Source organism: Triturus cristatus, chromosome 3_2, assembly GCF_964204655.1.
Source record: "Triturus cristatus chromosome 3_2, aTriCri1.1, whole genome shotgun sequence".
NCBI lineage: Eukaryota > Metazoa > Chordata > Amphibia > Caudata > Salamandridae > Triturus > Triturus cristatus.
The window spans coordinates 1143950006-1143977958 of NC_140584.1; positions in this window are offsets into that span (position 1 = coordinate 1143950006).

The window sequence follows — 27953 nt, forward strand, 5'->3', positions numbered from 1 at the left end:
AGGGGCCGACATATACCCTAACAATAAAGTTTTGCAAAACCATGACAAAACAAAATAAGAACTTCCAGAAGGCTGAAGGCCAACACCACACCTATTGGCTTTGCCAATGCTTACTATTACTGGAGAGAGTTTACCGACGACTCACAAAAAGCACACTTGATGTACAGATTGCAGTAGCCAAGTAACCACTGCACAGAAGACTATCGCCCTCCCGCTGGGCACCATGTACTAACTCAGGAGGTCATTGGTAGGTCACCATGTCAGCAATTAGTGTCTAGCATTGCTGGATCAATCGTTGGCAGAACAGTGTGTTTCCAATCCTGGCTTAATTTGCACATCATCAAAGAACTCTGGGGGCTGCAGTCTCTGGTTCATTACATCAGTTGGATGAATGTACCTGATAGCCATGATTTATAAAACCAATGCCCAGGACCAGCTATATGGTGCCGTGCCAGTATGGAGCAGAGCTGCTTGTAAGAGTCAGCTCACGGTGCTTGCAGGAAGCCTCGCAGAGGAAGATGCGAGGTGACTTGGAGTTCATAGGCTGAGTGTCCACTCTGCTTGCAGCTTGTTCAATGACCTCAGGGTGCATCCACTTCCGGCTGCAGCCGAAGCCTCTGGTGCATGCGTGACCTTGGCTGTGCAGCCAGAGCGCCCATGAACCACAGTAGATATTTTTTGACCACGGACTGTATTATCTGAATGTCTGTTGGGGTCATGTGATCACAGCAGTGTTCCTCCACCATCTTGAGGTTGGCAATCCAATGCGAAAAATCATCCTCGTTGTAAGACTGGAAATGGCTGGTCGTATTTTGCTCGTTACAGGGTACGCCCTTGTAACGAGCAAAATACGACCACAGGCCACTGCAGCCCCTGCGGTGGAGGGGGTCTCCCAACCCTTCAGGGGCCTCCAAGCTCTTCAGAGGGGCCCCCTTCTACCAAAGGGCAATGAATATCTGTGAAGTATGTGAGACACCGGGGGTCCTATTCACGGTCTGCCGGGGCCCCATCATTTTAGGTTATGCCACTGGCTCGTTACCTTACCCCACAGAGGATGGATGGTAAGGACACGCTGCCCCAGAGGCCACCCTGGATGCCTCCTGCAAAGAAAGAAAAGCTGAGCTGGATTACTCGAGAAATTGGTATCCAAATTATGCAGCAGATCTTCAAATGACCCAGTTGGTGTAATTGTTACAAGCACCTAAAAGTGCAAAAATGCATAATTAAAACAAACCACTGAACGAAGCAATGCACGCCACAAACACTAAGACATAGAAACTGATAGCCCATGGGAAAGAAACAAGGGAATACAGGAGCAAGGTGTGAAGAGAGCAAAGTGGTTGGATCCCTGAAGCTCTGCGATGCTCTCACAAAGACTTGTCCTTCAGATCCGAATTATGAGGGCCCTGAATCCTGGGGTTCTGAGTTTCTCACCTGAAAATGCAGAGTGACATGCGGAATTTGTGATTTTTGCACCAAATTCTGCATGTCTCAAAATTTAACGGGCATATTAGCCAGTAAGTTTCAGAACGTTTGGCCTGTTATAATGTACCTGGGAAAAAATGCAGAAGATTTGGTACTTGCTACAAATTGTATAAATCTGAACCCTGTGCCAACAGGTGTTTGGGGAAGGACCGGCATTTTCTGGGTCACTTCTAATGAGGCAATTTGGGGAATTCATTGTGATCAATTTCCTAGTTCAACTGCAAGTGTAAGATAGACATACCAGACCGGAAATCATTCATACAGACATGGAAGGCGGCCATCTTGCCGTGGTCAACCTCCAGCTGGAAGGTGCTCGCTGATCCAATATGGCGCTGCCTTCCTTGTACTTCCTTTATATGTCACAGCCTCCTTCTCCGAAACCTCCTTCCAAGCCTAAATCATGGGACAAGCCACCACTGTCTGAAAGTATAAGGGTCAAAGGACCCTGGCTGAACAGCCGCCCAGCAGGAGTGGGAAAAAGGAGGACACGGCTTTGATGAAATATCTCCTAACAAAGAATTTGAAAGAGGGTGAGACCTCAATGGTCAAGAGAAGAGTAGAAATACCGGCTTATTGTCGGAAATCAGTAGGCCCGACAGACGATGGTGAGGAAAATTGGAGACGGGCGTGAATGAGGATAGCCAGTCCTAGCAGCACTGCTACCCGCCTCTATGCCCACTTTGTAAGTTTAGTGCTGACTCTCATTGAACTTACTGCTACGGTTGCTGGCTCCTCCAGGCAACAGCCAGTCATCCCAGAGCCTTTAGAGGAGTGTCTCTTAACCTGCGGTCTCGGGACCCGTGGGGGCCCGCAAGGCCTACTCAGGGGGTACACGGCTGCTTAGAAAATTAAAAACATTAACAGATTAATAAAGTGGATACAAATAAAGAAGAAATGCTCAATTGAAAATGTTCAAAACGTTCTGTAAACGTGAAGGAATTTGGAATTGAAAGATAAAAATTAAGTTAGTGTCTGCAGATTGACTCATGAGAGCGGTGCGCGTGCATCAAACAGAATAGAGCATGGACAATGAGTGGTCCCTCTCTGTTGTTTTGCAGTTCAAATAATCGAAAATGCTTAGGCTGGGGCCCTCTGCTTCCAGACACAACTCAGTGGGGGGTCCATGGATTCCAATAATGATTCAGTGGGGGGTCCCCAGGATCCAGTAATGATTAAGTGCGTGTCCACAGAAGTCAAAAGGTTGAGAACCACTGTTTTAGAGCCTTGCCTGCGCTTGTGTTCCTCTGTTAATGAACTTCTGTGTCATTTGATTTCTCGACAGTATTTTAAGATTTATGCAAGTAACACAGAGTGCTGCTCTTTTTCTTCACAAATTAGATTTCTTGCTGGCGCGCTCTTAGGTCCATTCATCTTCTTATCACACTTTCGGTATCCGGGGGACATTGTGAGTCCCATGGCTTGCCATCTCTTTCTAAGAATACATCTTATCATCGGACAAGAGAAGTTGTGGTCTTTCTTCAAGAAGCATTTTTATCGTCAGAGTTCCTAGAAGTCCAGCGAGTCGAGAAGGAGGAGAGCAGACCAGCTAATGAGAGCAGTGTTCCCATCGACACCAATTAGAGGTAGCCAGGGGCTGCTTTCCCTCGGTACCCATAGGGCTGTCCTTGCTAGAAAAGTGAAACAGATAGTCTACCTTAATACTGGCTCCAGAATACTGTGCTACCAAAATATGGTGGCTACAATTGGAGAAGGTAAGTGCATATAGGTAAATATAGGTGTACTTTACTTAACTCCACATACACGTACCTTGATGAGCTATTCCACCTTAAAATCGACTTCAGAATACTGTGCTACGGAAATATGGTGGCTACATTTGGAGAAGGTAAGTGCATATAGGTAAATATAGGTGTACCTTACTTAACTCCACATACACGTACCTTGATAAGCTATTCCACCTTAAAATCGACTTCAGAATACTGTGCTATGGAAATATGGTGGCTATATTTGGAGAAGGTAAGTGCATAGAGGTAAATATAGGTTTACTTAACTCCACATATATGTACCTTGACAAGCTATTCCACCTTAGAATCAACTTCAGAATACTGTGCTATGAAAATATGGTGGCAAAATACAAAGGAGCAAAATATCAAGTAGGTAAGTACATTTAGGTAAGTATAGGTTTACTTTACTTAGCACCACAAATATGTTGTTTGACAATATGCATATGTAGTATATGAGATTCTGCAATCCCTGTATAAAACTTGTCTCTAATTTATTTATATTAGACGACTTGAACACACCCAGTCACTGATTATAAAGAAAATACATCAAAACGCAACTGTAATTACTTATTACAATTGAGTTCGGACATCACAATGCCTGCTGCCAGATCCAGCAGCTGAAGGTAAAGGCAGAACATAATAGAAGCAGCTGTTTGAGGAACTAAAGCGTAAATTGAGCATCTGCTTTAGGATCAAAACAAAACATGGATTTTCTTCCTTTCTGCTCTGTTTTTGTAGCTGCACAGTGACTACCAGAAAGGAGCAACATATTTGTGGCCACATGTTTATTTTTTGCACTTTCTAGGCCATTGTGGAAAAGTCAGAATCTTTCTGCATGTTTGTACTCATGCTGAGCTACTGCACCGTTTCCAAAGAAAAATAATACATTGATTCTAGTATCTTGCAATCAATATCTCACAGCCTTTATATGTATTTTATTTTGCATTAGAGATCCTATTTTTATTCTTCATGTTTGCAAACACTCTCACTCTTTTATATGAAACCGCTATGCATTAAGGATTTAAGTGGTTTGTGGGGAAGGTTATGTTGTGACCATGTATTATTAGAAAGAAAGTATTCCCTGCCATACATGATAAGAATTATGCAAGTCACCGAGTAATCCATAACCTCATAAAGGAATTCTGCATTTGGCCTCACTCTTATATATGTTTATGGAGCTCCTCAGTGACTCGCAATATCCTTTTAATGTATGAACGGAGCTACTTTAGCCCATATATCACCCAGCTACATATGTGAAGTTAAGTAAACCTATAGTTACTGATTTATTTTCTCGACATTTTGGCGCAGTTATATATATCATCAAAGTATTTAAATGTATGGGGTTAAGTAAACCTATGCCTATATGCATTTACCTTCTTGATATGTTGGACCTGATCTATATAGAGTATTAGAACATTGGAATGTGGAGCACTCCATTGTAGACAATGGAGTGCTCCCTGCTTCTACGGGCCGGTAAAGGCCCGCAGAGCAACATTCCAATGTTTTACAAAAGCCTCTCGAAGTTCGAGGGGATTTAAATCCCCTCGAGCTTCGAGAAGCCTTTGTTTAATTTGTTTGAACATTCTGCCCTCTAGTGGCAGAATGTTCTAATAGCCTTATAGCCCTTCGTAGCGGGGCTATACCGCCATTAAAGTCCCGCTGCTTTTGTTAAAGTCCCTCGCCTTCGGCTCGGGCCTTTAACGCTGCAGCGGGCCTTTAATAGCCGGTAGAGCCCGCTACGGCGGGCTATAAGGCTATAATAGTACGTAAAGGTGAGGTAGTAATGGTAAAGTATGTGGAGTAAAGTCCACCTGTACTCGCCTATAAGCTCTTTTGTGATATTTATGTTCTTCCTATTTTGGCCGCCATACTTAGGTAGCTTGATGTTTATGTCGTCAATATCATGACATACAACAGTGGATCACGATTACCTGAGGAAAGGTCTCCCATACCTCTCTATCCATCATAATGCCGTTGTTGTGGATGCCTCTATGCATTCCTGCCTTGTTTTTGCCAAAGCCTTCTGTAGTGCTTTGCCCAGTAGTCTACTACTAAGAGTCCAGATGGTTCAAAATGCTGCCATCGGACTCCTCAATGGTCTCCATATCTGACCTGGCGGCCCGTTACAGCACTGATCAGTTTACGTTGCTGGCGTCGCCCTGAGATGTCTTCACGGTTTAGCTGTGGATCGCTTAAGGCCTGATTTACATTTCAGCGGACCGGCTACTCCGTCACAAAGCTGACTGTTATCCCGTTTGCCAAAATATAAATCCCATAGGATATAATGGAATTCATATTGTCACGGATGGGCTATCCATCACCATTCTGACTGACCGTTAATATCTAAAGTTACTCCCCATACCCCTCTCGGTCGTAATGCTTTGGCTAACTACCTCCAAACCCCAAAGTGCAGACCGCCCTCAAAAGGGAAACACTGCTTCTCATTTCAAGCCGTGACATCTACAACAGCCTATTAAATAATGCACATGTCTGTAATGCACTGACCCCCTCTAAAAACCTGGTCAAGGCACTCTTGTTCTCCAGCAGTGTAGGTCACAATGCCGAGAGGCATTACTAGGCTATAAGTGTGCAGCATAAGGGTCCTTAGTGGTTTCAGGAGACAGAAGGAAGAGAAAGTAAACAGGACTAAAAGAGACTAGTCTGTTTTCAATAGTATCCGCATAACCCTTCTGCAGAAAAAAGCAGAGTAAGGAAGGCCTTAGAGTAGATCTGGGGACGTCTTCGACAAGACGACAAAGAGTATGTAATTTCCATTTTTCTGTCTCTAACTGAATCTACTGCCCTCACACACAGCCCCCACATCCTCTAGTCAAAAGAAGAACAGTTAGTATTCAGGAAAAGACACTATTGAGTCCTATTTTCAGAGATTTTCAGCTCTCTTTCCTGGAGCCGAGCACTGGAAGTAACAGAGAAGGAAGAAGGTCTGCAGTTCCCTCACTCTCTCCTTCATCTCTGCCTGTATTTGGATGAGGCCATGACTCTCAGGACACACACCACCCCACATTCATATGACCCCCTCTTTGGCCAGCTGGAGGATTCTTCAGCTTGGTTTATTTAGGATTCGGTTCATCCAAAGTGCCACATCCCACACTTTGTAGCCTCAATGCCTGGCAGACATAAAACTATGTATGAGCATACATGTGGGGAGTCAGAAAAGTAGCTTAAACATGTGAGTAAGTGACACCTGTAAGTTTACTATTACGCTTGTGAGTAACTTTACTAGCTATTCACTGTTTATGTGTGTAAAGTTGCTCAAAAGACATTTACATGTGTAAGAGCAGTAGTCAGTCAGCACCACACATGACCAACCACCGATTCCAGAGAAAATAACAGTTTGCCTACCTAAAATAGAACGCCATAGGAAATAATGTTTTATTAAATTAATTTTTTCCAACTATATATTTATTCTCCAAAACTGCGGTTTTTCCCACCTGCACCAAATCGCTGGTGGTGCACAATATATCGCTAACACTAGCGCCGTTTAAATGTCACACACCATCCCCTGCTTGGGTAGAAAGAGAGCACTGCAGGTATATGTAATGTAATTTAATTGGGCATTTCTATAGCGCAACTGTCACTTCCAAGGAGCATCATGGCGCTAAGCGGCAACAAAAAACCTGGCTGATGTACCCATACCAGATGACTGGGGGGCGTGAAGAGTAGGCATTAGATTAGAGTTATGTACCTTCTTAATACAAACGTAAACAAAATACTATTCAGCTTCGTTAGCATTTGGAATTTTATGCATGCACTTTCCGAAAAGCCTCGGGAAATTAAATAACTACTCAGTTCAATGTATACTGAGTGTAAATTTAGGGCCAGATGTAGGTAAATCTGAAATACCGATTTCTTAATAGCGAATTTTACCGATTCGCTATTAAGAAATCGGTAATTCCTATGTAGGTAAAGATTCGGTAAAAAATACAGAATCCTTAATATTCCTTATTACCGAAACGGTAATTGAGATTCGGTAATAAGGAATACCTACCCATTCATTTCTATGGGCTTGGAGGCCCTTAGGAATGAATGTGAAGACATTCACTATTACCGATTCGGTATTACCGAATCGCTAATAGCGGGAGCACTTTCAAGGGTGCCAGGGTGTCAAAAGGACACCCTGTTGCACCCCTGAAATGTGCATGTGTGCACATGTGGCACACATACATGCCCTAAGGGCATGAATGTGTGCCACATCGCACTTAACAAAAAACAAAAAAGTGATTTTTTAAAGGAAATCGGTAATTACCACCAACTTGAAGTTGGTGGTAATTACCGATTTCGTAAGGCTCAAAAGCACTCTTTAATGTGCTTCCTACATTGCATTTAAGGAATCGGTATTACCGATTCCTTAAATGCAAGAGCAATAAGGAATCGGTATTTACCGACTCCTTATTTACCGATTCCTTACCTACATTAGGAATGGCTAAATACCGGTCGGTAACGCTGAAATGTACCGAATTTCGGCCTTAACCGACCGGTATTTAGCCACCTACATCTGGCCCTAAATCTTTAGGGCACTGGCAGAATTGGGCCCCTAAGGAACAAACTTCAAATTCATTAGATACTTTAGCTGATAAGAGCTACAAATATTGCAAACATCACAAAAATTGTGTAATAAATGAAATGCAAACAAAACTTTTTTTAATTTACCCATGAGGCTTTGTCAGTCCTTCTTCAATGCCTACAGAGCTATCCCAACCAAATATCAGCCTTACACCCTCTTTCAGCATGTCCGAGTTTAGATAGCCCTGTCCTCCATACCACCACCCAGGTCTGGAATCCATGAAATTGGTGAGGCTCTTTCAGGAGCAAGGTGGAACTGTGCGTTGTCACAAGACCTCTCTCCATCCCCTTGACCACAGGGCCAGCAGGAGCTGCGTCCTTTTCTCTGGTCACTCCGTATGTGGTGCTTTACCATGAGCACAACACCTATATCCAGCGCTCTGGAATTCCACAGGCTGTCCTCCTCAAACTCAGTCAGGCCTCTTGCGCTCACACAGTTCGTGTGTCACCTTAACAAGAAATCATACTCTACAAACACTAAATAAAGTAGCCAAAGCTACTGATGTTAATGCAGAAATTAATTAATTTAGATTAAAAAAAACACAAAAAGAAGCAAGTGTGAAAACAAAAGCAAATTTTGCAGGCAAGAGGTTGGTCATCACCAAGATCATGGTCAGACTTGGTTGAGTTGGAGTGGTGGTTTTGGAAGCTCTATTTCATTTGCGTTTGACGTGTCCTTCAAGAAGATCCAGTAACAGACTGCTGCTGCTAGGCCCAGGCATATACAATGAATGCATTTAATTACACAAAAGATTTAATCCGGCAGCAGACCACAGCTGCTATGCCCTCATGCATCTCAATTCATTAATTTATTCCAGCAACAGACTGCTGCTGCTTGATCCTGGTACATCTCATTTAATGGATTGAATTCAATAACACATATTACTGCTTCTAGACCTTCAGTGGCTCTTGGCCTTGATGCAGCTCCATTAATAGGTTTAATCCAACCCAGACTGTGGTTTATTGACCCTGATGCATCTTAATTTATTGATTTAATCCAACAACAGACTACTGCTGTCAGGCCCTCAGGAACCCTGGGCTCTGGTGCATCTCTATTTATGGATTTGATCTAACAACAAGCTGCTGCTGCTAGTCCCTTGGGAAGTCTGGGGTCTGGTGCATCTCTGTTTATGGATTTCATCCAACAACAGGCTGCTGATGCTAGCCCCGCAGGAACCCTGGCCTCTGGTGCATGTCTATTTATGGATTTCATCCAACAATATGCAGCTATTGCTAGGCCCTTGGGATCCCTGGGCTCTGGTGCATCTCTATTTATGGATTTCATCCAACAACAGGAAGCTATTGCTAGGCCCTTGGGATCCCTGGCTCTGGTGTATCTCTATTAATGGATTTCAACCAACAACAGGAAGCTATTGCTAGGCCCTCAGGTGCCCTGGGCTCTGGTGCATCTCTATTTATGGATTTGATCCAACAACAAGCTGCTGCTGCTAGTCCCTTGGGAAGTCTGGGGTCTGGTGCATCTCTGTTTATGGATTTCATCCAACAACAGGCCATTGCTGCTGCTATGCCCTCAGGAACCCTGGGTCCTGATGAATCTCAATTAATGGATTTAATCCATTGTATTGTATTATTGCACCGTTTTGGGGATTCAGCTGGGAATTTGTGGTCATTTTTAAAAGGCATTACAACCTAAGGCATTTGAGGTAGAAGAAAGTGATATGAGCTTGTGACCTATTTAGGCCTTACAGTAGGCAGGCCTTTCTGTTCTGCAAACTCTTGCTTTTCATAGATTGTCAACTCTCTAAGGGTTTCCCCCAAGGACATACTGAATTTATTGGTCAAGAAAGGCATTTGCCAGCCACTTTTTACCAAGAATATCAATTCCCCTTATCATCAGCATTATACTCGTCAGAGTAGCCAATTGCATGCATTTTACCTTGAGTGATCAATTGACCTACTAGGATGGGTATAGTTCTCTTCCATGTCAGGGCAACAATGAGGTTGCACTTTTGCAAGTAAAAGGGGGTGAGCACATCTATTCACACATATGCATGAGTGCTGAGGAAGGTCACCCCCATACAAAAAATGAGTTCCACAGATGTACCTAGTGGCGGCTGACACATATAACCTGTGGTGGGTGGGAGAAGCGCGGGGGTGGAATAATAAAAAAAAACATACCTGATGTTGCTTCTGCCGCCTCACACCTAGGTGCTCCTCTGCTTCCTAGTCCCAACAGCCCGTGGGACAGAATCAGAGACTCCCTGTACAATCCCCGCGCTCTTCTTGTGTATCATGAGAGCAGCTTGGGGATTGAACTGAGGAGGCTGGTTTAATGACTGCTCGGGCACAGGGAGTCTCTGCTGTTTCTCCAACCAGGCTGTGGACCTCTGCTCCCTTGGTAAAAGGGAGTTCATAGAGGCCCATCTGCCTATGGAAAGGCTGCTCAGGCCCCTTCTTGCCGCTGGCGGCACTCACCAGCACAGACACAGCCCAAAATGGCCTCCATGCTGCCCAGAAAAGTGTACCACAGCTGTAACTCAGATACCGGCCCATCGCCTATTGTCCGTGTGCCCGCTTATCAATCCAACACTCAGGTTGCATGCCGTGCACGCATGGCGGATAACACAAAAGCGTCTTCCTGTTGGTCAGGGTCCACAGTGCAACCTGTGTCATCACTGGCACTGGTCACTGGCGCCATCCCTGGGAGCAGAGAAACAAACAGTCACTGTAAGGGGCATTGGCGTGACCAGAATAGTTAAATGTAGCCCGAAGGGGAGGGGGGAATCAGTTAATGTCTTTTGGCAAATGAATAATAACTGCTATTCTCCCCCCTTAATAGAAGTCTGCATGTCAACCTCAGACAAACAAATAATGCACTATGGGCCACATGTACGACTGCTTTAATTGGAGAGTTCCTAATTGCGACGTTTTGCGAAACGCAAGTAGGAAGTCTCAAAATGCGATATACTAATGTGTCTCAGACACATTTAGCAATTCCTAATGGGGTCGCAATAAAGCTACCTCATCAATATTCATGAGGTAGGCTGCAATTTGCGACCCGTTATGAATTGCTAAAAACACAGGGATGGTGACCCTTTTGTACATGTACATGTGGCCCTAAGGCCCTGCGACCTCCAGACTAATGACCCACAGGTTGCCTCCAGATCTCACAATCACGGATTAAGAAACCCACTGAGCTACCTCAGTGGATTGCTCACAAACTCGCGCAGACAAGCACTCTGAGCTCCTGATTCCTAGGTCTGTAGTTTAACCAAGTGAAAAGCCGCTACCGTATTGTGATTTTTCGCTGCGGTACCTTTACCTCTGAATTTCGAGTTTCGCTTGTCGGGATGGGCAATAACGTGAATGGTGGTTTTACCGATGTTATGACCTCGCATTTCCCTCCTTACCGACATGTGAAAGTTGGAACGGGACAGAAAATTGCTGCAAAAATTCCTATAGACAGGGAGAGATTTGGAGAGATTTCCACAGCGTAGTGCCAAAGGTCAGAGTAAAAAAAAAAACGCCCACCATATTTCGTAATTCAGAAAAAACGGAGGGGCCCCCCGCGAGGCTGCGCTGCGTTGCGCGACAGGGAGGGAGCAGGAGAGCCCCATATCTTCAGAGATAAGGCTTTCTCTCCTCCCCTTTCCCTTGCGCCGCCGCGGATTACACCTGCCGTGCGCCATGCACACACCTTAGCGCCGCAGCGCTAGGGTGTGTGCATGAGTCCAGCATAGGTTTTGTACAGGAAGGATACCCTTCCTGTACAAAATACTATGCTCGACACAAGGGAAAGCTTTTCCCACTTTGCATGCGTGCTGCACAGTGCAGCACGCAGGCAAAGTCGGAAAAGAAAGAAGAAATGAAAGCATTTCTCCTTCCTTGCGCCTGGTTGAAAAGGGCGCAGTTTTCTCACTCTAAACCCAATCTACTGTTTTTAGTAAACTGGATTTAGCGTGAGAATGCTTGGGAGGTTGCATGAGAACGCCCATGCACCACCCTTGGCACGCCCCCGCGGTGCAAAGTAACGCGTAGAAACGCAATGCGCTGCTTCGCATTACTTTTACACAAACACGGCACAAAAGCTTAGTAAATCTCCCCCATAGTGTCTTATTATCCTAAAACAAATACATTAATTAAAATCTTTAAAAAAAATCTAAATGCAGCTCGATTCTACAATTCTGTAATTTTATTCATACTGGATCCCCCACCCACCTTTATAAAACAAAACTACATTTGCCAGATAAAGTAAAAAATGTAGTAAATTTTTTCATATGGAATTCTACACGTAATAATATTGAGAATGTAGAACTCCTTTGCTTCACGGACACACGTGGTGTTCAGATGTTATTACCCAGTGTTAACTGATGATAGTATTGTCAGAATCGCGAGCACAAGAATACTGCGTAACAAAAATATCACAGGTAGAATATTGACTGATAAAATATCTTATATGGAAAAGCATGGATTTAGCATTTGTAGCGCCTTAAAGGTGTATACAGCGTCTACGTACACATATGTGGAGTTAGTATAGTAAATCTATACTTACCTGTATATACTTCTCTTCAAGATATTTCTGCAGTCAATATTCTGGCCATGATAGTTTTGTGGCACAATATTTCAGACTGGATTCTCTGGTGGGATACTACAGCGGGTTTTCTTGTACTGATCTGCTAAGGTCTTAAAGTAGAGTGACCATGAGGTGTGACCCCAGCTCTCCATCGAACACGTTGACGCAGGCTTGTGTCGGTGGCCTTCAATTCCTCTCGAGGCAAAAGATGTCGCCCACTCGACCGGGCTTTGGATTCAACGTCAGCAATCAAAGCGTCCAAACACCAAACACTGTGTGAACCTGGGCATATCTTCCGGTGTCTAGCTGTGGTTGGAGATGCTGATGAAATGCCTTCACTAGTGGCATGGCCAATAGAAAGATGTCCGCCATGTATACACCAGCAGCCAACACTGGACCATGCAGGGGGGCTGTTGGGCTCTATAAATAAATGAACAATTCCCTTTGAGCCAAGATTTCCCTAGTGATCTGATTGTTGAGTTGCAGGGAAACAGTAGTGCATGCGTCTCTTTTATATCACTCTAGACACCACCTATGCAGAATAGTACATGTGTGCTTGCTTGAATACCTTTTCTGTTAGTGTAGGCAGGGTTGGTGGAACACTTGAAAACAAAAAGTTAGCAAAACCTCCCACCAGGGTAGATCATTTTACAGCTGGTGTGTTTTTACCAGTACTGCAAGCCCCTTGCCACCTTTCTGTCTTGGATTCTCAGAAATGCAGCTGATGTGCAGGCGAGGGACGTGTGTCTTAGTTTGTGTTGATGCTTCAAACAGAAAAGTTGATAGGGGGAGACCGGCAATGGGCGGGGAAGTGTCTCCTTAATTGGTTTGTCACTCACCCACACCCTTTCAACCTCATTGAATCCTTGACAGTTCATTCTGACCTTTCACCTCCGCAGGTCCCTCTTGACCAATGACGAGAGATATTTTTAGGCAGGCATCCGAAACATCTTACAAACAACGCGGTGTGTTGGCAGTTGGAGAGAGGACCGCGCTCACCCGCGCATTTGTTGTGAACACATGCTCTTACTTTTGAGACCAAAGAATGACATTCTTAAACAACTAGTGAACTGGAACGACACTCTGTTGATGGACACCGGTGAATATTATAGGGGACTTGTACCTTCAATGGGATTTGTACCTTTAACTAGAGAGTCTCATCCCGTAGCCATTTCCGCTACAGTCCCACCGTAAGATATAGACGGGCGGACTCAAGGTCCCTGGCTATAACTTAGGATCTAAATATTCTTCCTACAATCTTCTATAACAAAATATATGTCTCGTACACTTTGTTTTGTGAAAGCCACACATTTCGTTGCTCATCTTGAAAACGCCTAAATTAATATGAGTGTGATGTTCGTACAGTGTGTCACTAAGTGGGTTGTCTTCCCACAGAAATGTCTCAAAATTACAAATCGAAGGCAATTAAATGTTACAAAAATGAATTGAAACCATAAAAATTCTTGAATTTTCAATTTTTTATTTTCAAAACTTCACCAGGGGCAAGCAAAAGTGTAGTAGAGTCTTTCAATAGCCATCATGCAGCAGTTAAAGTTGTAGAGAAAGATAGTCAAATTTGAGCAAGGTGGGTCCATTTCACCCCTGGACTCCATGTCGGTACACGTGACGCGCCGACAAGAGTTAAACAGAGTGGGAGGGGTATGAGTGCGTAGGCCAAGGAGGAAGACCAGGAAAACTGGAAAAAATGTGAAGCGAGAGGCGGGAAAGCAACAGACGTGAAAATGAGGAGTCGGCAGCAGATGGGACGAGGGGAAGAATTAGGGAGCTAAAAACGGGGAGCTAAATTATGGGGATCTTAGGGGGATCCAGGCCACAATACTGCACTCCAGGTACACATTGTCTATTCCTCCTGCACACAAAACCTGGTAAAGACTTGGATTCAGCATTTTAACAATTTCATGAAATAATCTGATACTTATTTCTGGCTACATCTCTCACAAACAGTTTGTAGTCCCTCTACCACGCCTGTACTGATGGAACTAATTGTTTTTAGACCGTATGAAGCTGATTCATAAGGTAATTTATGAGTAGATGTAGCAGTACCCCGGATGCACTAGCTCACACACTCATTAATGCCTTTGTCAATTTGTCCCTAACTGCCCTCCTTATCAGTGAAGGATAAAGAGGACACAGTTTTTTCTATTTGTACTAATTGTATATGACTATCCCCTGAATATTCCAATTGTAGCTGTTCTGGGGGCTAATTCATGAAAGGATTTAAGAGTACTTGAAGCAGTACTACAGGAATTCTACTTCATCTGCTCACTAATGTCTTTATGAATTCGCCCCTGTGTGTTTGGAAGATGACCTGCTTCCATCTGACATAGCTGGGGTTCATTCCTGTACCATCATCAATGGCAAAATTAGGCAACTCCAGTTTTCTGTCAACAGGTCAGTTCAGGCCTTGCTACATCACTCTAGTATCAACCCTACACAATATTTGAATTATTGCTTCTACTCCTACCCCTTCCATGGGATTTAGTACCCAATCTAGATTTACACTTTAGAGTTTGGTGGATAGGGTACTCTGTCGCAAATGTGGCAGAGTGCCCTGCTATGTATTGCTATGTTATGTTTTGCAGATATGTAGAGTGCACTGTCCCCCTGGAGGGAATCCAGGTACTGAGCAGATGTGAGGGTAGACACATCTCGGGCCTGGTGAGACTACATGAAAAGTGAAGTCTTCCGCTTCTTGCGGATTCAAGAAGTGAGGAGGAGGCCCTTAAGTGTCTGGAAGGTTTGACAAAGAAGCGATTTTTGAGGTATGCTGGGTCAGTGTTATGTAGTGCCTTGAAAGTGTGGGTAAAGAGGTGTTTGTGTGTGGGGAGTCAGTGGAGCGCCTTCAGGTGTGGGGTGATGCGGATGGGGCGTGGGAGGTTGAGAGTGATTCTGACCCCCCTGCCAACTAAACCCGTGGCCTACCTGCACCAATTGCAGTCAGGCGGACCCTAGGTATTCCATCAACAGTGCCCCCATTTGCTCCATCAATTGAATACTTCCTCCGATGGCTGACGAAGTAGGGACCATAAGAGGACGGATTTTACACTGTTCACATATTGAGGGTGGGTGCTGCAAAGTTTTTATTCCCCCTGTCCGTCACTGCAAGAGACAGGGGAAAACAATAATGATTCCCACACTCTGGGAGCATGCTTTAGCACTGTGGAGGGTTATTACATTCTGAGTTTTCAACTTATTTTGCTTTTAAAAAACAAAAAAATAATTGTAAAGTTGGAAGGCTGATAGTACTGACTCTCAAACTTTTCCCACATTGACAGGAAATGCCGTGATGGTGGTTCCTATCAATGTAGAGTTGACATCTCTAAATTTGACTGGCGGAGGTCCTCCGCGATGTGGGCGGTCTCGTCCCGATGGAGTAAACTCAGAATTCCAAAATCAGGTCCCTAGTCTCCCAAATCTACTTCAATTCACACAGTATTCCTCTCAGTCCCGGGCAGCCTCCGTGCATATTTACTTTCAATTCACACCATGCAGTGTAGCAAGACAAGTCGCTGCTCTGTTTTGCATGAATTGGAGAGAGCTGAAAAGCACTATGGGGCATATTAACAAGGAACAGGGAAAATTAACGCTAAGGGCGCTTAGCGTTAAGTTTTTTAATGCCCGCTATCGCTGGAGAATATTGCCTGGTTATCGCGTTATTAACAACGCTAACCGCCTATGCGATAAAAAATCCAGCGATAGCGGCATTTTGGGAGGTTATGGCTGGTAATGCAGCGATAAAACTACAAGGATAGGGATATCCTTGTTGATAGCCCCTGAAATCCACCTCCCATTGGATTACATGGCTAAATCTGAAAATTAGCAGACGTAAAAAAGCAGCGTTAACCGTGGTTAGCGCTGCTTTTTTTGTCTCTAACAGGGTTAGCGTGAAGCTTGATAATAGGAGAAATGTCGCTTAGCGACATTTCTCCTATTATTTTGCTCTGGAACGCCCACTTTGCATCTCAATAGAGATGCAAAGGGAAGCGTAGTGAAAAAGGGTGCTAACATGCGATTTTGCATGTTAGCACCCTATTGTGGATAGGGCGATATTTTTATTTAAAAGCGGAGATAAAGCCCTTGTTAATCTGCCCCTATATCTTCTAAGATATGACGCTCTTCAGCTCTCGCCCTGCGCTGTTGCACTTGTGGCTGCCTAGTACAATATCCGGCACTCCTGCACTATAGTGGAGCAATAGGCGTCACCAGGCACAACAATTCTGTTTAAAAATCCCTTGCAGGGCATTACGGGGCGCTCCCTGCAAAGAGCAGTGAAAAAAGAAATGAGCCTCTCCTGCCACTCATTTATTATTCATTTTATAAAATGTATATTTTTGGTGTCCCCTCACCACTTATTGTTTGTCATTTTTTTGGTATTTATCCATATATATTTTTGCTTAGTGAAAAATGAAGCTGTGTGTGGTATATTTCAGCCTTTTGTTCATATACTAAATTTACACAAAAACTTTGATGCTAACAGGGATATTACAGAGAGACCAAAGTGGCAGATACACTGGAAAAATACATTGATCTGAAAATATTAGCCCTGCAGTTGTAGCAAATCTTTGCATCAACTACTATTCAAGTTGTTTCTGGAACTTTTATGTATTTTATTATTCCCCATGTTGTCAATACACACGGCTATTGGATAGCCTGACAGGACTAATATCATGGAGCGAGCATTCAACATAAGATACCATTTCTGCCTTTTCCATTTTCAAAAATAAATATGGACAAAGAAACAGGGTGTTCTACATTTGTACTTATGCGCAATAATCAGCAAAACCAGAAAACTCTGGACTTTCCATTCCTTGAAAAGAGATCCTGTTTGCTTTGGCAAGTCCTACAGCTACATCTGTAGGGTTGTGTCAGGGAACAGATCCCTGCACATGATCTATTTCAGTCATTTAAATTCCCCAGGGCACCTGGACTCTGCCTCATTTCCTACAGAAAAAGAAACTGAATTTAACCAGGTCTTTCCTGCTTGAACTATTTGCACTTTATGAAATGAAGCAATTTAAAATAAGGAAAACGCAAAACCAGAATATAAGAAGGACAAAAAATAGTATGAATGAAACAAATACCCCAATACAGATTGCCCATGACCATGATTCATTCCCTATCTGTCCTTCATGTATGACCCACACCCATTCCTCTCCTACTCTTTGTACATCACTCTTCTGCTCTCTAGCTAGGTTTGGTTTCTTCTTTCAGGATACTTAACCAATATTACCTAGAGAGGAGGGCACGCCAAGGTCATTACTGGCCTGGATGAGGTCTGAGGGCCCGAGGGGAAGCCCACCCCTGTGGATAAATATTCCTATTGTAAATTACACCCTTAAAATGTATTCTAGAAACACTGAGTACAGATTTTAGCCATAATTAAAATCATTTATTGGGGGTGCCATACTAAGTTTAGGATTTGGAGTGAGTTCTAACATGATTTCGCCAAGGGAAAACATTCTATATCTCTGCTGGGATTGGATAAACCATCTTTGAGAAAAAACTATTTTCACCTGTGATTATTTTATGAACGGTCAGTGCTCCTAAAACTAACATATAGTTTCACATTTTACATATACATTTTCTAAAGTATCACAGTAGCATTCTCATCCATGTGAAAAATAGGTCTGAAATGTTGAGGGCAACTAGTGCTTCCAACTTTGACTCACCGGTGATCCTCTGCTACTTCACCAGAGAGCGGGAAGGAACAACTAGAGCGCTAACATTCTGTATTCATGAGAGAAAATAAGGGGCTCAATGTTGTCACTGAAATTATGGTTTATGCACCAGAAAGCTAATCTGGGGACACATGCTAAATACATTCTCGATAATCTTCCTCATTCATGCGAGAGAAAAAGTCTGACATGCTGAGGGAAGGTATTTCCACCATCAGCAGCAGTCTGTCAGTGGATTACCAGGCAGTGTTCCACTGTAAATTGACCCTAGATTTCTAGTGAGCAACAAGAGTGCTAGTATTCTACATTTGTGAAAAATGTGAGACACTTGCAGAAGAACATTCTGCTGGAATACCAGCTGTTGAATGTAAATCCCTCTTATGGTACGAGCGGCAGTAAATGAGCCTTGAGGCGTTAATGGAGATATGAAACTTAATGGGCACATTCGCCCCGTAACCGGTAGCTCCCGATCGCCACTGGAGCATCACTTTTTTCGCAAAAGGGGCATATTTACAAGCTGGCACTAAGCAACTTAGAAGGGCTATACGCCACCTTGTAAATATGCCCCTTTACGCCACAGTCCTCTGCGGCAAAGAGGCGTGCAATGGGTGTTGCTGTGTGCGTTCCACCACAACACCCATTTTTGATGCTGCCCCATATTTACAAGGCTGAGGCAGCGGCAAAAACAGACGCTGTGGAATACCCGGTGTTAATATGGCGATACAAGAAGAAAATATGCATTACTCCGAGTTTTTTTGCTCTTTCAATGTGTGCTACATTCTGCATAGAGAGAGCAAATCACCATTATTGATTGTTTATGTGCAGGAAGGTGTCCCTTCCTTCACAAAAGCAATTATCCTTGCAGCGCAGGCACCCTTGCAACGTGGCGGCAGGGAGCCTGTGATAGAGCTAGGCGGCTGTTTTGTACCAGCGCTAAGGGAAACACAGGGGGGCACCGTATTCTTGTGACTACGGAGCGGCCCTGCATTTTTGAAATGTCAGGGTGCAGTGCTGCCAAATTCGGTGCAGCTCAGCACTCCAACATGTTTTGTAAATATGCCCCTAAGAGTTTCACATCAATGTGAGAGGGAAGTATGGGGTGTTAGTGATTTATGCCATAATGTCTTTTTAAAGTTCTAAAAATAGTAAATGAGAGTCATCCATAGGTCCAGCATTCCATTTCCGCATTTGCTAATCGACTATCATCTTCATGTGGCTTAAAAGTAACATTTTGAAAGACAAGCTTTAAAAAAAAAAAATCTATCATTTAAATGTATTGGAGTCGATTTTTGAGAGGTTCAGTGTTGTGAAGAGATCTGTGATCCTATGAGCAGCTCTGCCCTCTGAGCAAGCTGTTGTTAGATATAGGCAAAAGATAAAAGGTGCTTGAAAATATATTTATTGGCTAGAAAATTGTCTCTATACTTTATAAATGAGTACACTCAATGATCATTTTTAATTGGGCAGAGCAATGAGGCAACTATTCTAAAACACAGTGAAAACCGTCATGCACTATACAGTTGTCACAGACTGTGAAGACTTGAAGGAGATAATAAAAATACGAGGGAAGAAATATGTTAGGGCATTCATTTATTTCATGACTGTGTATTAACAGAGATATTAATGATTCTCATGCATTTGTAGAGCCTTCTGCGCATTAAAGTGAACGATTCTAAGGCCCTCTATGACATCAGCACATCTGCTGGTACAGGCACAGCCTGTATTAGATCTCTGTGATCTTCACAGGCAGACTTTAAGGAAGGAACTAAGGGGCATATCAACAAGGGCTTTATCTCTGCTTTTTTGGCTTTAAAAGCCAAAAAAGCAGAGATAAAACTAGCACCCTATCAACAACAGGGTGCTAACACGCAAATTTGCATGTTAGCACCCTTTTACTCTACGCTTCCCCTAGCATCTCTAATGAGATGCAAAGGGGGCGTTCCAGAGTAAAATAATAGGAGAAATGTCGCTAAGCGACATTTCTCCTATTATCAAGAATGTCGCTAACCCTGTTAGAGACAAAAAAAGCAGCGCTAACCGCGGTTAACGCTGCTTTTTTACGTCTGCTAATTTTCAGACTTAGCCATGATATCCTATGGAAGGAGGATATCATGGCTAAGTTTGCCTGTCCCTATCAACAAGGTAACGTGTGATTATCGCTGGGTTTCCAGCGATAATCTCACGTTAGCCTGTTAGCGTGTAGATTTTTATCGCTATTGAGATAAGCGTTGCTAATAGCACGCTATCTCAGCGATAAAAATTCACGTTAGCCGGCGATAATTATCCTCACGCTAAGAGCGCTGAGCGATAATTATCGCCGGTTGTTGTTGATATGCCCCTAAGGGGCATATCAACAAGGGCTTTATCTCTGCTTTTTTGGCTTTAAAAGCCAAAAAAGCAGAGATAAAACTAGCACCCTATCAACAACAGGGTGCTAACACGCAAATTTGCATGTTAGCACCCTTTTACTCTACGCTTCCCCTAGCATCTCTAATGAGATGCAAAGGGGGCGTTCCAGAGTAAAATAATAGGAGAAATGTCGCTAAGCGACATTTCTCCTATTATCAAGAATGTCGCTAACCCTGTTAGAGACAAAAAAAGCAGCGCTAACCGCGGTTAACGCTGCTTTTTTACGTCTGCTAATTTTCAGACTTAGCCATGATATCCTATGGAAGGAGGATATCATGGCTAAGTTTGCCTGTCCCTATCAACAAGGTAACGTGTGATTATCGCTGGGTTTCCAGCGATAATCTCACGTTAGCCTGTTAGCGTGTAGATTTTTATCGCTATTGAGATAAGCGTTGCTAATAGCACGCTATCTCAGCGATAAAAATTCACGTTAGCCGGCGATAATTATCCTCACGCTAAGAGCGCTGAGCGATAATTATCGCCGGTTGTTGTTGATATGCCCCATAGTGAGATGTGGGTTGGTACTGTAACTTTGAAACATATTTTATTAAATGATCTTATACATTACTCTTACAATCTATTACACTTACCTCTTAGCAACAGGAGGCCAGGGGGTGTAAATTGGAAGGTTGGTGGTTTTACTGCCTGCTCTTGTGTGACATAAAAATTATACGATAAAGCAAATCGGAGAGAAATACAATTAGGGTAAAAATCTGACTAAGATGTTATATCCAACAGTGCACTGAAAGGAATTTCCCTCTCAATCAAGACAGGTCCCTCCTTCCATTTCTTCTTTTTCCAATGCACTCTTATGTCATCTATAGCTGAGCAAAACATGCGTTCACTCCTTTGTATTTTATCAGGATGTTTTTAGACACTTTGTATTACTAAATATTTATATCGTCAATTTACAATTGAGAAAAGTAACAGATCCAGCGAGGAAACATATTCCAAAGGTTTGAAGCTTATGTCTGCTGGGCAAAGACTGCCACAATTGCTCTTATTGGGGGACGGGGGGGAGGGGGGGGGGGGGCAGCCAGGTTGTGCTTTCTATAGTGCTTTGTGGATACTTCTGCTTAGTGGGTCTAAGAATGTTCTTGCCAAGGAATGATACACCTTGATTTCCACTTCCTAAATCATTGACACACTGGTGCTTGAATAGAAGCTATGTATTTCAAAGTCTAGTACACTTCTAAAATCAGATGTGGGAGAAATTGTATCTATGCTTGCTAATGTGAAATTCCCAAATTATGAGTAATGAGAAATTCATGAAATTTCTCAAAATTACACCATTTCACATAGTTTTTTTTACCTGAGTGTGCATCTTACAAGATACCAACGGGAGACCGGTTTCACTGCAAATGTGTAATTTCGTAAAACGTTTATGGAATATCACATAACAAATGACACCCAGCCTTACAAAAAATCAACCGTTAGAAAGGAAAGTATTGTTTTCCATTAATACAATAATTATCTTTTCGTTTTTTAGTTGAGAACCATGAACAATTCACACCACCTAAACCATGGCAGGCTTCTTCCTTGGCTGCTGCAAGAGAATATTCCCTCTAACAAATTGGGCTGTGAATGGGATGCTTTTAGGGGTGCTAGATGAGGTGAGATTGAGGGCTGGCAGGCAACACCACACACTGAGAAGTGGAACTTGGTTTCCTTTGAAAGAACACAGCGTTCCCTCATACTCCCTGCTACAAAGGGGTTATTCCAGAAAAAGGTGATTTATGAAAGAGCCTGTGTCCAAGAGAACTGATGTTATGATGGCAAGCCATGCTCCCATTCTGTGTCATCACATGGAGTAATGGTCAGCTGCGGCAATATGAAACACAGGCTTTGTGTGATTGAAACAACATCTGTCCTTCTCAGTACTTTCAAACATCTGACGGCATCCTTTTGTTTCCAGCCAGATAAAACAGCAATCTCCTGAACAGTTTGAATATGACATATTTGGTGACCTAAAAAGGTTAAGATGGAACCCGCCCTGGCTATTTATACCTCACCTGCTGTGAGAAAGGCGACATCTGGAGAAGGCGGTGGTGAGGAAGAGGAGTTGTTGAGAAACAAGTGACAAAAAGTCTGCTGAATGCTTTCAAAGACACATCCACAAGGACGTCAGTGCTCAGTCGCCTCCGCGCACTTGCCTAACGGCCAACTCTTCTGCAAAAGTTGGAGAAAGGATTGACGATGAACGCTTTGTGGTTGCTAGGAGTCAGAAGAAGTGAAGTGACTTCACTCAGGGGAGGTTCATGTAATAAATTGAACCGGTCACCTTGTGCCACAGTAGATGTACCACTGATGCTAAATACTTAGGGGCATATCTACAAGGCAGTGATAGAAAATTATCGCCATTTTCGGCCGAAAAGCGGCGATAATTTTATCGCCTAATTAGCAACATCACGCTAATGCGTGAAACCTTGCTTTAGCGCACGAAATCTTAACGCCCAGCTTTGCATCTCTAATGAGATGCAAAGTGGGCGTTCCTGACCTAGCATGACAGGAGAAATGTCGCTAAGCGACATTTCTCCTATCATCAAGCCCCACGCTATGAAGCATAGCGGCAAGAAAAGTAGCGATAACCCCTGTTATCGCTACTTTCCTTACGCCTGCTTTAGGACTGACTTAGCCATGATATTCTATGGAAGGTGGATATCATGGCTAAGTTTGTGAGGCCCTATCAACAAGCTAACGCCACATTTCGTGAGATTATCGCTGGGTTTCCAGCGATAATCTCACGTTAGGCAGTTAGCGTGAGGATTTTTATCGCTTTTGAGATAAGCGTTGCTAATAGCACGCTATCTTAGCGATAAAAATCCACGCTAGCCGGCGATAATTATCCTAGCGCTAAGTGCGCTTAGCGATAATTATCGCAGGTTGTTGCTGATATGCCCCATAGTGAGTGTTTACTCTGAACCTGAGCATGTTAGGATACTGTGATGTCAGGGCGCTACATACCAGTGCCCATTTCATCATAGGCAGTGCATGTGTAGCTACAATCTAGGATTTTTGATCTCTCAGCAGAGTTCTCTCTTGTGTTCATTGTGATGGAGATCAGTCCAGCTAATCAATCAGAGTATCTTTACTAGGAGGGGTAGTTCCTACTGACAGTGGTGCCCAGAGATGGATCCGCCTCTATAGATGTGGGTAAATTCGACCCCAAGCCGATGCCCAAGGAAACTCAGACCTACAGAGGGGGAAGGAGAAGCATTACACAAGCCAATGAGGCGCTTCTACTTTTTCCGCCATTAGGGCTATCAAGTATATTTATTTATTTATTTAACCGTTGTATGCGATGTTCCTGAATGCAGTGCTTCCCAGGTAGTACATATTAAAGTATTACAGAAAAGTAAAAGTAAGACAGAAAAATCTGGACAGTGAAGTTCCACTGTGGAGGTAAATGATATGCTGTTAATGAAATACTTGTTAAAAGAAAAGCAAGACTGCATAATTGTTGTAGAAGGAAGAATGAAATGTTTGGAAAGAGAAACAGTCTGGATCGTGTCCTCAGGAGATGCCTTCCCAGCCCTTGTAGAAGGCCAGAATGTGGTTTTATGGGGAGAGGGGCAGACAAAACTCACAACACCATATCAGAAGGGCTGTGGGAATTGAGAAATGCAGGGAAATAACACCCACTGCCCGCTAGCAAGGAACGGGAACATAAAAAAGAAATCCTTTGTATAAATAAACTGAGAGACGTACAAGTGATGCGTATGCATTCTTGGCGGCCATCTTGAGTGTGGGTAGCTATGGTATTGGTTGGGCTGCCCCATACTCTTCATGCGCAGGCGTGCACATGCGTGGCGGCCATCTTGAGTGAGGGTACCTTGATTGCCGTGTGGGACCTGAGTGTTTCTTTAAGAATATTGTGCATCGGTATAGACACATAATTGGTAAAAGTAGCAATATGAATAGGGCATTGGGAGAATGCTCAGTTTAGAAAAAGGCAAACTTTGCCTTATCCATTGTAGTGGGGGTAAACTATAGTTGCTGGGAAGCTAAAGGCACTGCATAGAAAGTATATTGGTGCAATGCCCTGTTGGCATGCTATGAGGTTTACATCGTGGTGATTTCTGGGTATTGATGATGGCCTCATGAGCGGGCGATCGATGCACCTGAAGGGCGATTGAAGCACCATAAGGGATGTCCGAATTTGTGCAAGTCGTTTATGCAACTGTCTTATTACGGTTTTCAAAGGCAGTCCCACGGCATATTGTCATTTAGGTCGGACACATGGCTAGATAGGCGGTAAATCCATCTTTGCTCCTTTTCTAGGAGGCGGCTCTGTATATTAGGTAGTTTAGGGTATAATGTTTTGATCACAACCCATCGCATGTCATTAGTTGTGTGACCTACCTCTAGGAAGTGATTAGTCAATCGTGTGGAGTTTTTCATGCATCTGATGGTGCTGCGACGCTCACAGATATGGGTCTATTTTTTTGTGATTCGTCATGCCAATGTATGTAAGATTGCATGGGCATACGGTGCGATAGATAGCATGTGCTGTATTGCAGTTTGTCTGCTGTCTGATTTGCCATATTTTACCTGGTTCCAGATGTAGGCTTTTTGTTGTTTCTGTGATGTGGCAGACACTACAATATCCACATGGGAAGTGACCCACAATGTTTGGGAGACCCCAGGCATTGAGGACTGTGTTTGTGTAGGCAGCGGGGGAGGACGTGTAGACACTAGGGTGTCTTTAATGGACCTGGCTCTCTTGTGTGAGAGGAGAGGTGGTTCCCATTTCAGTTTTCCAGTGTGAAGTATCTTCCAGTGTTTTTTGATGATGTGTAACACTTTATTCGAGACTGTGTTGAAGGTTGTTATGCACGTTAGGGGAGTTGATGTTGGCCTGCGTTGTGTTGTTTCTAGTAGTCCTTCCCGATTTTGAATACGTGCGCGTTTCTTGGCTTTCTCTGTGATTTGTTTGGGGTAGCTTCGGTGTTGTAGTTTCGTACTCAGGGCGTTGGCCTGGTGTTTAAAATCATGTACATCACTGTAATTTCTTCGGAGCCGGAGAAACTGTCCATAGGGGAGATTTTCACGTAAGGTTTTGGGGTGGAAGCTGGTATAGTGTAAAGGAGAGTTGCTGGCTGTAGGTTTGAAGTGTGTTTTGCTTTTTAGTCTGCCCCCCTTGCTTGTATCTCCTGGTCCAGAAAGATCATGTTGTGCCTGTGGAAGCTATGTGTAAATTTGAGGTTGGGGGTCACAAGTATTTATCCATCGACAGAATTTCAAAAGGGACTGCATGTCCCCTTCCCAAATCAAAAGGATGTCATCTATATAACGCTTGTAGAACCTGAATTGGGAGGCGCGTGGCCTGTGGTTGGTTAACAGGTAGGTCATCTCGAAGTTGTACACATAAAGACCTGCCACAATGGGAGCGAAAACGCTCCCCATGGAAGTGCCATATTTTTGTAAATAGATTTCTCCCTCAAACTCAAAGTAGTTATCTTTGAGTGCTAGTGTTGCACATTCCAATATGAATCTTTTAGGAGTGTGGTAGTTCCAGGTGCTATTGTCTAGTGTAGATTTCAGTACTCGCAGGGCATCATCCTGTGGTAGGCTCGTGTATAGGCTACCAACGTCAAGACTGACGAGAAATGAAGTCTCCGGGTTATAGGCCAGAGTGTTGATAAGGCCTAGACGGTCTTTGGTGTCCTTCAAATAGGTGCTGATGGACTGCACTATTGGTTGTAAGAAGAAATCACAGTAGCGTGAAAGAGGTTCCAGCAGAGACCCTATGGGCCCGATTCACAGAACTAACTTAAGAAAAAATCCTAAATTTACTACCATTTTGGTATTCACAGAAGGCAGTTACTCATTTTGGTATTCACAGAAGGCACTTACTCATTTCGGTATTCACAAAAGTTAGGAGTCCTAAAGTTAGAACTCCTAAATGCCTTTTGTGAATACCGAAAGTCTTAAAATTAGGATTTTTCTCAGTTTAGGAGTCCTAAAGTTAGGATACCTAACTTTACTACTACTAAATTGAGAAAAATCCTAATTTTAAGACTTTAGGTATTCACAGAAGGCATTTAGGAGTCCTAAAGTTCGGAGTCCTAACTTTACTACTACTAAACTGAGAAAAATCCTACTTTTAAGACTTTTGGTATTCACAGAAGGCATTTAGGAGTCCTAAAGTTAGGAGTGCTAACTTTACTACTCCTAAACTGAGAAAAATCCTAATTTTTTTTTTTTAAACAATTTTTATTGGAAGTACACATCAGGTCAATTCACTAATTTTAAGACTTTCGGTAGTCACAGAAGGCATTTAGGAGTCCTAAAGTTAGGACTCCTAACTTCTGTGAATACCGAAATGAGTAAGTGCCTTCTGTGAATACCAAAATGGGAGTAAGTTTAGGATCTTGTCTTAAGTTAGTTCTGTGAATCGGGCCCTATGATTTTAAACACCAGGCCAACGCCCTGAGTACGAAACTGCAACACCGAGGCTAACCCAAACAAATCACAGAGAAAGCCAAGAAACGCGCACGTAATCAAAATTGGGAAGGGCTACTAGAAACAACACAACACGTACCAACATCAACTCCCCTTAAGTGCGTAACAACCTTCAACACAGTCTCGAATAAAGTGTCGCACATCATCAAAAAACACTGTAAGATACTTCAGGCTGGAAAACTGAAATGGGAACCACCTCTCCTCTCACACAAGAGAGCCAGGTCCATTAAAGACACCCTAGTGTCTACACGTCCTCCCCCTCTGCCTACACAAACAAACACAGTCCTTAATACTTGGGGTCTCCCGAACATTGTGGGTCACTTCCCATGTGGAAATTGTAGTGTCTGCCACATCACAGAAACTACAAAAATGGCAAATCAGACAGCACACAAACTGCAATACAGCATGTGATCTATCGCATCGTATGCCCATGCAACCTTATATACATTGGCATGACGAATCGCAAAATAAAGACCCGCATCTGTGAGCATCGCAGCACCATCAGATGCAAGAAAAACACCACACAATTGACTAATCACTTCCTAGAGGTAGGTCACACAACTAATGACATACAATGGGTTGTGATGGAAACATTAGACCCTAAACTACCTAATATACAGAGCCGCCTCCTAGAAAAGGAGCAAAGATGGATTTACCGCCTATCTAGCCATGTGACCAGTCTAAATGACAATATTCCGTGGAACTTCCTTAGAAAACCGTAATAAGACAGTTGCATAAACGACTTGCACAAATTCGGACATCCCTTACGGTGCTTCGATCGCCCTTCAGGTGCTTCGATAGCCCGCTCATGAGGCCATCATCAGTACCCAGAAATCACCACGATGTAAACCTCATAGCATGCCAACAGGGCAGTGCACCAATCCACTTTCTATGCAGTGCCTCCCAGCAAAAAGGCTCATGAGGCCATCATCAATACCCAGAAATCACTACGATGTTAACCTCATAGCATGCCAACAGGGCATTGCACTTATCCACTTTCTATAAAGTGCCTTTAGCTTCCCAGCAACTATAGTTTAC